This window comes from Nicotiana sylvestris, chromosome 12 (assembly GCF_000393655.2).
Source record: "Nicotiana sylvestris chromosome 12, ASM39365v2, whole genome shotgun sequence".
Classification (NCBI taxonomy): Eukaryota; Viridiplantae; Streptophyta; class Magnoliopsida; order Solanales; family Solanaceae; genus Nicotiana; species Nicotiana sylvestris.
Window position 1 is genome coordinate 44997548 of NC_091068.1, and position 11678 is coordinate 45009225.

Consider the following 11678-nt stretch of genomic DNA (forward strand, 5'->3'; position numbering starts at 1 on the left):
GGTACTTGTTCAGCAGGGGGAGCTCTTTCCGGCGCTATTGTACTGGGAGTCTCCGGATGGCTTTGAAAGTGAGCGATAGCCAACTGCTGTGCCTGCAACATTTCAAAAATATCGTGAAGACTAAATTCTTGTCCTTCCCGGGCTGAGGTTTTTTGGGCTTCCTGTCGGTCATTGTGCCGTATGCTCCTGTTAGTATGGGAAGTTTCGTAAACTTGTTGTGCGTCCTGTGAATCCACATCCGCTAGAATCGGTCCGGGCACGTTATCGAGATTTTGTGGCGGCGCTCCAGCAGCCGAGACAACCACACTGTTTTCCCCATGGTTTTCGAGGTTGTCGTTGTCGATTCCGTTTACCGAGCCAGACATTTTGACCTGAAATCAAGAGATCTTGGACAAGAAAAAGTGTGAAAGGTAACTTGCATTTGTGCAATGAAACCAGCAAGAAAATAATCACAATTATTTTTATCCCCACGGTGGGCGTCAAACTGTTTATCGTGAAAATGGTAACAACAACTAAATTTGTAAATGGGATTTTAAAAATACGTGATCTATTTTTATACTAGTTATTAAAGCATATGATGCTAATAATATAAAGTTTAACAATGAAATCTGAGCTAAAACGAAGCAATAATTAAACCAAAAGGCTTATTGTCCGGGCTTTGGACCGGTCGATGGAGGACCTCGGGGTTGATATCTGGTCTCGAGCTATTGGGGGTAGTCGAGAATGGGATAACAGTTAAGATATGATTAATCAAAGGTCCTTATGGCCAATACCAAGCTGTAAAGGAAGAACAAACGGGAGAGTAGTAAGTGCTAAAGTTGCCTCGGGCCAATAAGAACAAGCGAGTTAGAGAGAAAAGAGAGAGAGAGAAATTATTGCTTTTGGTAGAAATAGTTGGAGCAACATCAGCCATTTACAAGGTGGTGTGGGTTCCCTTTATATAGGAGGGGAACCCTACTATAGTACATGGGCATTAATTGTAAAATATGGTGATGTGACAGCTGGACGCCATGCTTCGGCATAGGCTCTAGATAGGCCGCCCTGTCAGACTCAGTCGTGTGCCTAGGGAACTTCCCCTTCGGTTCTAGCCTCGTCCTCTGTCTTCTTCGAGTCGGGCCCTGAGGGAGGGAATTCGATCGTGGCTTCACGTCCTCGAGGTCTCGAGGCATTCTTCTGAAGTGGCCTGATAGCGAGAAACCAAGTCCTCTGATTTCGCCTCATACAAACTCCCGATTTGGGATTGCTAAGATGTGTCGACGCAGAAGAAGCTTCTAAACTGCTTGAGGATGTGCATGCCGGAACCTGTGGCCCGCACATGAATGGTTTTGTCTTGGCTAAAAAGATACTCAGGGCCGGCTATTTTTGGATGACCATGGAGACAAATTGCATCCCGTATGTCCGCAAATACTTTCAATGCCAGGTGCATGCCGATATGATAAAAGTGTCGCCAAACGAGCTCAATGCAACAAGCTCACCTTGGCCATTCGTCGCCTGGGGAATGGATGTTATTGGTCTGATTGAGCCCACTGCTTCAAACGGACACATGTTTATTCTGGTAGCTATTGATTACTTCACAAAATGGGTAGACGTTGTATCTTACAAAACTATAACCAAGAAAGTCGTCGCAGATTTTTTCAAAAATCGTATTGTTTGTCGATTCGGAGTTCTCGAGTCCATTGTTACTGATAATGCCGCCAATCTCAACAGTGATTTGAAGAAAGCCATATGTGAAACTTTCAAAATCAATTACAAGAATTCCATAGCCTATAGACCTCAGATGAATGGAGCCGTAGAAGATGCCAACAAAAACATCAAAAAGATACTAAGGAAGATGGTGGAGAACCACAAACAATGGCATGAGAAGCTACATTTTGCCTTATTGGGATACCGCATTATGGTTCGCACATCAATCGGGCCAACTCCCTAGTCACGACCCTAGTTCACCAACCGTGAACATGTCATGACGACACCTAGTCTCCGTGACCAGGTAAGCCTAATACTTGCGGAAACATAATAATTGCGGAAAAATAGAATACCATATTTAATTATCTAAAAAGGAAATTATACTGAATGTCGCTCGGCATATACGACTCAATATCTCAAGACTAAAACAATCCCAAAACACGGAAACTCACGGGAAAACATAGGCTGCAGAAATGTATAGTGAGGCTCCAAACTCCAGAATATCTAACAAACGGAAGGAAAGAGAACTAAGTAATAAAGATAGAATAAAGAGGGAGACTCGTCGATCTACCAACGCAGCAGATCTACCTCGAAGTCTCCGTAGTCCTCCTGCCTCACTGATAGTGCGCCTGAGTAGAGGTACCTGGATCTTCACATGAAAAACATGCCCAGAAGAGGCATGAGTACACCACAGTGGTACTCAGTAGGTGCCAAGCCTAACCTCGGTTGGGTAGTGACGAGGAAGGTCAGGGCCCTACTGAGGTTATATAAAATAGAAAGATGGCAGGATAAGATAAGCAGTGCAATTGAGAACCTACAGTAAGAATCTATGCAGGATAATAAGGGTACAATAATGGAAACAATGATGAAGGCAAACCATAAGGAAAGTAACCGGGGATCTCTAAGTATCCCGAGGATCTCTTAGTATCCTCGACATGTACTAGGGATCTCTTGGTATCCCGAGGATCTCTCGGTATCCTCAATATAAGCCAGGGATCTCTTGGTATCCCGAGGATCTCTCGGTATCCTTAATATATGTGCGGGGGATCTCCCGGGAATCTATCCCATAGTCCCAAAGTAAATGTGCAGGGGGAATCTCCCGGGAATCTAACCCGTAGTCCCAAAGTAAATGTGCAGGGGAATCTCCCGGGAATCTAACTTGTAGTACCAAAGTAAATGTGCAGGGGAAATCTCCCGGGAATCTAACCCGTAGTCCCAATTTAAAACACACAGCAGCAACACAAGAATATTAAATTAAATGCTAATTTCGTACCAAGTAACATTTACTTCTAGCCTAACATGCTTCACGTAATGCAATTCAGACAATTTAAGCAAATAGGCAATTAAGTCAACTAAACATGCCTTTCTACACTAGCAACATGAAAAATTCACAAGTAGAATAAAACAAGAAAAGAACTCAATTGAAATACTTAAGGAAAAACCGGATTTTCAACAATTAGCTCAAGTACGCGCTCGTCACCTCACGTACAGGGCATTTCAATTATCAAATATAGCACATCCTAAGGGAAAAAGTCTCCCACACAAGGTTAGACAAGCCACTTACCTCGAACCGGCTCAAAATCAACTAGAAACCACGCTTTTGCCACGAGTATCCGACTCCAAATGGCCCAAATCTAATCAATTCAATTGCATATCGTAAATATCATCTCAAACAAATGATCCTATGTTTTAATTCAAAGCTAATACGCGAAATTATGGAAAATGACCAAAACGCCCCTTGTCCCACATCTCGGAATCGGTAAAAATTTATATTCCCAGAAACCTCGCACTCTCACGAGTCTAACCATACGAAAATTATACAATTCCGACACTATTTGGTCCTTTAAATCATCATTTTACATTTTTGAAAGGTTTCACAATTTTCTTCCCAAATTCCCTCTCAAATCACGAATTAAATGATGAATTCAGTGTTAGATTCATGTATTCTAGCCAAATCTGAGTTAAAATCACTTACCCCGGTGAATATCTTGAAAAACCTTCAAAAAATCGCCAAAATCCGAGCTCTCTAGGTCAAAATATTAAATAAAAACCAAAACCTCGTATTTAAAGGTATCCCTCAGGTTTCCAGCTACTGCGGGCCGCACCAAAACTCACGCGGTCCGCGCAAGCCAGTGCGGTCCGCGCAAAGGCAACGTGTGGCCGCACAGGCCTCCCTCTGCAGTGACAGGCTTTAGTATTTTGACAATAACATTTGCTACAGATGTCAAATTTGCAATATCTTTATCTTTCTAGAAACTAGACATGAAGGGCTACAACTTTTGTTTTTGAATTACCTCAAATTTCCATGTAGATCAAAAGATATGATCTTCCGAAGTAGGAACAGCGGGAGGGCCCTTCACCGCGGCCGCGCCCCACTTTGTGCGGTCCGCGCGACGCCTACCGCGGCCACGCCCGCTTTTGTGCGGTCCGCACAGCACTCAATGCGGGTGCACTAATTTTTGTGCGGACCGCGTGAGTGAGTTCTGGGGCCTGCAACCCCTGTAGACCTGCTACAGCTATGATTTTTGCACTAAAACATCCCGGAACCTACCCGGAACTCTCGGAACTTCAAACCAATTATACCAACACATCCCATGACATCGTTCAAACTTGATCAACACTTCGAAACGCTTATAACAACATCAAATCACCAATTCATAGGATTCAAACCTAAGAACTCCAAGAACTCTTAAATTATATTTTCGATCAAAAACTGTATCAAATCTCGTCCGAATGACCTGAAATTTTGCACACACATCCCAAATGACATGACGAAGCTACTGAAACTTCCGGAATTCTATTCTGACCCTCATATCAAAATCTCACTATCGGACCGGAAACTTCAAAATTTAAACTTTGGCAAGTCAAGCCTAAATTAGCTACGGACCTCCAAAACACATTCCGAACACGCTCCCAGCCCCAAATTCACCTAACGGAGCTAACGGAACTGTCAGATTTCCATTCCGAGGTTGTGTCCCCACTGTTCCGACTTCGGTCAACTTTCTAACACTTAAGCTCTCATTTAGGGACTAAGTATCCTAAGACTCCTCAAAATCGAGCATCCCGGCAAATCACATTAGCAGAAATAAACTTGGGGAAAGCAGCTAATAGGGGATCGGGGCATTAATTCTTAAGACGACCGGCCGGTTCGTCACATCATCCTACACTTAAACATTTGTTCGTTCTCGAATGAGCATAGAGACATACCTGAAGTAGTGAAAAGATGAGGGTAATGGCTGCGCATATCCTGCTCGGTCTTCCAGGTCGCCTCCTCGACCGGCTGGCCCCGCCACTGAACCTTTACCGAAGAAATGTTCTTTGACCTCAACTTTCTAACTTGCCTGTCCAATATTGCCACTGGTTCCTCAACATATGATAGATCCTTGTCCAGCCGGATTGAACTGAAATCCAGCACGTGCGACGGGTCACCGTGATAACTCCGGAGCATCGAAACATGAAATACTGGATTCACTCCTGCCAAGCTGGGAGGTAAGGCAAGCTCATAAGCAACCTCCCCAACTCGCCTCAATATCTCAAAAGGGCCAATAAACCTTGGACTCAACTTTCCTTTCTTCCCAAATCTCATGACGCCCTTCATAAGCGAAACCCGAAGCAGAACCCGCTCACCAACCATATAGGAAACATCACGAACTTTCTGGTCCGCGTAACTCTTCTGTCTGGACTGGGTTGTACGGAGTCTGTCTTGAATCACCTTAACCTTTTCCAAGGCACCCTGAACTAAGTCCGTGCCCAATAATCTAGCCTCGCCTGGCTCAAACCAACCCACTGGAGATCTACACCGTCTCCCATATAAAGCCTCATACGGTTCCATCTTAATACTGGACTGATAGTTGTTGTTGTAAGCAAACTCCGCCAATGGCAAGAACTGATCCCAAGACCCTCCAAACTCAATCACACACGCGCGGAGCATATCCTCAAGAATTTGAATAGTGCGCTCGGACTGTCCGTCCATCTGAGGGTGAAATGTTGTACTCAACTCTACCCGAGTACCTAACTCATGCTGAATGGCCCTCCAGAACAGTGATGTGGACTGAGTACCTCTATCTGAAATGATGGAAACCGGGATACCATGCAGACGAACAATCTCCCGGATATAGATCTCCGCCAACCGCTCTGAGGAATAAGTAGTACACACAGGAATAAAGTGAGAGGGCTTGGTCAGCCGATCCACAATCATCCAAATAGCATCGAACTTTCTCAAAGTCCGTGGGAGCCCAACTACAAAGTCCATGGTGATCCGCTCCCACTTCCACTCCAGAATCTCTATCTGTTGAAGTAACCCACCTGGTCTCTGGTGCTCACACTTCACCTGCTAACAATTGAGGCACCGAGCTACAAATCCAACTATATCCTTTTTCATCCGCCTCCACCAATAGTGCTGCCTCAAATCCTGATACATCTTCGCGGCACCTGGATGAATAGAATACCGCGAACTATGAGCCTCCTCCAATATCAACTCCCGAATACCATCAACATTGGGTTCACAGACCCGACCCTGCATCCTCAATACCCCATCATCACCAATAGTCACATCTCTGGCATCACCGTGCTGAACCTTGTCCTTGAGGACAAGCAAATGAGGGTCATCATACTGCCGCTCCCTGATACGGTCAAACAAGGAAGACCGAGAAACCACACAAGCTAGGACTCGACTGGGCTTCGAAAGGTCCAATCTCACAAACTGGCTGGCTAAGGCCTGAACATCCATTGCCATAGGCCTCTCTGATGCTGGTAGATATGCCAAACTCCCCAAGCTCTCCGCCCGGCGACTCAAAGCATCAACCACCACATTGACCTTGCCCGAGTGATACAAGATAGTAATGTCATAGTCCTTCAGCAACTCTAACCACCTCCTCTATCCCAAATTTAGATCCTTTTGCTTGAACAAGTGCTGCAAGCTCCGAAGGTCAGTATAAATCTCACAAGACACACCGTATAAGTAACGGCGCCAAATCTTCAGGGCGTGAACAATGGCAGCTAACTCAAGGTCGTGAACAGGGTAGTTCTTCTCATGTATCTTCAACTGTCTGGATGCGTAGATAATCACCCTACCATCCTGCATCAACACCGCTTCAAGGCCAACCCTTGAGGCATCACAATAGACTGTATAAGACCCCGAACCTGTAGGCAGTATCAAAATTGGGGCTGTGGTCAAGGCTATCTTGAGCTTCTGAAAGCTCACCTCACACTCCTCCGTCCACTGAAATAGAGCACCATTCTGGGTCAACCTAGTCATAGGGGCTGTAATCGATGAAAACCCCTCCACAAAACAACGGTAGTAGCCAGCCAAACCAAGGAAACTACGGATCTCGGTAGCTGAGGATGGTCTAGGACAACTCTGCACGGCCTCTATCTTCTTCGGATCCACCTGAATACCTTCACTCGATATCACGTGGCCTAAGAATGCCACTGAATCCAACCAAAACTCACATTTCGTGAACTTAGCATATAACTTCTTCTCTCTCAGAGTTTGAAGCACAGTTCACAGGTGCTGCTCATGATCTTCCCGACTCCGAGAATACACTAGAATATCATCAATAAAGACAATGATGAACGAGTCAAGATATGGCCGAAACACACTGTGCATCAAATGCATAAAGGCTGCTGGGGCGTTGGTCAGCCCAAATGACATAACAAGGAACTCGTAATGGCCATACCGAGTCCTGAAAGTAGTCTTTGGGATATCTGGTTCTTGAATCTTCAACTGATGGTAACTTGAGCGCAAATCAATCTTAGAAAATACCCGTGCGCCCTGAAGCTGGTCAAATAGATCATCAATACGAGGCAAAGGATAACGGTTGTTAACTATAACTTTGTTCAATTGGCGATAATCAATACACATACGCATAGAACCATCCTTTTTCTTCACAAACAAGATAGGAGCACCCCAAGGCGATACACTGGGACAAATAAAACCCTTATCAAGCAATTCTTGTAACTGATCCTTCAACTCCTTCAACTCAGGAGGAGCCATACGATATGGGGGAATAGAAATGGGCTGAGTGCCCGGCAACAGATCAATGCCAAAATCAATATATCTATCAGGCGGCATGCCTGGAAGATCAGCTGGAAACACATCGGGAAAATCCCGTACTACTAGAACTGAATCAACTGAAGGAGTATCAATACTGACGTCTCTCACATAAGTTAAATACGCGGCACACCCCTTTCCAACCATACGCTGAGCTTTAAGAAAAGAGATAACTCTACTGGGAGTGTGATCTAAAGTACCACTCCACTCAACCCACGGAATACCTGGCATAGCCAGCGTCACGGTCTTGGCGTGACAATCAAGAATAGTATAATGGGGAGACAACCAGTCCATGCCCAGGATAATATCAAAATCAACCATGTTGAGTAACAATAGATCTGCTCTGGTCTCAAAACCACGAATAGTAACCAAACACGATCGATAAATGCGGTCCACAACAAGAGAATCTCCCACAAGAGTAGAAACATAAACAGGAGAACTCAACGAATCTCGGGCTACACCCAAATACAGATCAAAATAAGAAGACACATAAGAATAAGTGGAGCCTGGATCGAATAGAACCGATGCATCTCTGTGAAAAACCAGTACAATACATGTGATGACGGAATCGGAGGCAACAGCCTCGGTACGAGCAGGAATGGCATAATATCTGGCCTGGCCTCCCCCTCTAGGGTGACCTCTACCTCCCCGACCTCTACCTCTAGCTGGCTGAGTAGGTGGGTAGCAACTTGAGCTGTAACCATAGCCTGAGAACTCTGCGGGGCACGCTGTGGCTGAGAAGTCTGTGGAGGTGCACCTCTCCCAAGTCTAGGGCACTCCCTCACCAAGTGGCGTGTGTCACCACACTCGAAACAAGCTCTAGAAGGACGTGGTTGCTGTGACTAGCTAGGGCCAAGTCTGCTAGACTAATCTCTGAAAGCACCCCGCGCAGGAGGCGCGCTAGAAACCGGAGGTGCATAATATGGCTCCTGAGATCTGGGATGAGTTGGAGCATTGCTGGCTGCTGGAAGAGCTGAATGAACGGGGCGACTCATATAGCCCCTACCATGACGACCTGCAGCTGGGGTTCGGGCACCAGAATAATGGCCCGACTCACGAGACCTCTTGGCCTCCCTCTCCTCTCTCTCCCTAGCATGTATACCCTCAATCCTCCTAGCAATGCTCACCACCTGCTGATAAGAAATGTCCATCTCCAACTCGCGAGCCATGCTAGATCTGATGGGAGGAATAAGCCCCTCAATAAACCGGCGAACCCTCTCGCGGACAGTAGCAACCAAGGCTGGTGCATGCCTAGCCAATCTGGTATAACGGATAGCATACTCTGAAAACAGTCATAGCTCCCTGGTATAAATGCTCAAACTCTGCGCGCCATGCGTCCCTGAGGCTCTAAGGAACTAACTCTCTCAAGAACATATCTGAGAACTGGGTCCAAGTCAGTGAAGCAGCCTCGTCTGGTCTGTCTAACTCATAGGTGCGCCACCACTCATAGGCGGCTCCCCGAAGTTGGAAAGCAGTGAAGCAAACCCCGCTTGATCCGGTAATACCCATAGTGCGAAGAATACGGTGGCAATCTTCCATAAATCCCAAGGAATCATCTGTCGCTAGTCCATTGAAAACCGGAGGATCATACTTCTTGAACCTCTCGAGTCTCCGCTGCTCATCCTCAGAAGCAGCTGCCCCATCCTCGGGCTGAACTGGTACTGTAGTCTATACAGGAATGATCTCTAGGACCTGCTCAACCTGCACTCGCTACTCAGGAGTGCGTGCGGGAGGAGTCTGTGCCCCTCCCCCAGCCTGGGATGTGGCTGCAGTAAGGGGAAGCAACCCTGCCTGAGCCAGCGTGGTGTACATACTCATAAACTGTGCCAATGTCTCCGGAAGGGCTGGTTGTAGGCGTGTCGGGTGCCTGAACTCCGGCTGGATCTGCTGGCGGTACCTCAGCGGCAGCTTGCGTAGGTGCTCTGGCTGCACCCCGTGTGCGTCCACGGCCTCTGCCCTGACCCCTGCCTCTAACAGCTGCAGGAGGGGGTGCGGGTGCCTGATCGTCCCGAGTAGCACGTGTCCTCACCATCTGTGAGAGAATAGAAGACAGAAGTTTAGAATTGATGTCAAAAATATCGCACGACAAGGAGATTAATGAAGTGAAGAATTTTCCTAAACAGTTACATAGCCTCTCATAGATAAGTACAGACGTCTCCGTACCGATCAGCGAGACTCTAATAAACCGGCATGTGAACCTAGAGCTCTGATACCAACTTGTCACGACCCTAGTTCACAGACCGTGAACATGTCATGACGGCACCTAGTCTCCGTGACCAGGTAAGCCTAATACTTGCGGAAACATAATAATTGCGGAAAAAAAGAATACCATATTTTATTATCTAAAAAGGAAATTGTACTGAATGTCGCTCGGCATATATGACTCAATATCTCAAGACTAAAACAATCCCAAAATCCGAAAACTCACGGGAAAACACAGGCTGCAGAAATGTATAGTGAGGCTTCAAACTCCAGAATATCTAACAAACGGAAGGAAAGAGAACTAAGTACTAAAGATTGAATAAAGAGGGAGACTCGTCGGTCTGCGAACGCAGCAGATCTACCTCGAAGTCTCCATAGTCCTCCTGCCTCACTAATAGTGTGCCTGAGTAGAGGTACCTGGATCTACACATGAAAAATATGCACAGAAGAGGCGTGAGTACACCACAGCAGTACTCAGTAAGTATCAAGCCTAACCTCGGTTGGGTAGTGACAAGGAAGGTCAGGGCCCTACTGAGGTTATATAAAATATAAAGATGGTAGGATAAGATAAGCAGTGCAATTGAGAACCTACAGTAAGAATCTATGCAGAATAATAAGGGTACAATAACGGAAACAATGATGAAGGCAAACCATAAGGAAAGTAACCGGGGATCTCTAAGTATCCCGAGGATCTCTTAGCATCCTCGACATGTACTAGGGATCTCTTGGTATCCCGAGGATCTCTCAGTATCCTCAATATAAGCCAGGGATCTCTTGGTATCCCGAGGATCTCTCGGTATCCTCAATATATGTGCGGGGGATCTCCCGGGAATCTAACCCATAGTCCCAAAGTAAATGTGCAGGGGGAATCTCCCGGGAATCTAACCCGTAGTCCCAAAGTAAATGTGCAGGGGAATCTCCCGGGAATCTAACTCGTAGTCCCAAAGTAAATGTGCAGGGGGAATCTCCCGGGAATCTAACCCGTAGTCCCAATTTAAAACACAGAGCAGCAACACAAGAATATTAAATTAAATGCTAATTTCGTACCAAGTAACATTTACTTCTAGCCTAACATGCTTCACGTAATGCAATTCAGACAATTTAAGCAAATAGGCAATTAAGTCAATTAAACATGCCTTTCTAGACTAGCAACATGCTAAATTCACAAGTAGAATAAAACAAGAAAAGAACTCAATTGAAATACTTAAGGAAAAATCGGATTATCAACAATTAGCTCAAGTACGCGCTCGTCACCTCACGTACAGGGCATTTCAATTATCAAATATAGCACATCCTAAGGGGAAAGGTCCCCCACACAAGGTTAGACAAGCCACTTACCTCGAACCGGCTCAAAATCGACTAGAAACCACGCTTTTGCCACGAGTATCCGACTCCAAATGGTCCAAATCTAATCAATTCAATTGCATATCATAAATATCATCTCAAACAAATGATCCTATGTTTTAATTCAAAGCTAATACGCGAAATTATGGAAAATGACCAAAACACCTCTCGGGCCCACGTCTCGGAATCGGTAAAAATTTATATTCCCAGAAACCTCGCACTCTCTCGAGTCTAACCATACGAACATTATACAATTCCGACACTATTTGGTACTTTAAATCATCATATTACATTTTTGAAAGGTTTCACAATTTTCTTCCCAAATTCCCTCTCAAATCACGAATTAAGTGATGAATTCAGTATTATATTCATGTATTCTAGCCAAATCTGAATTAAA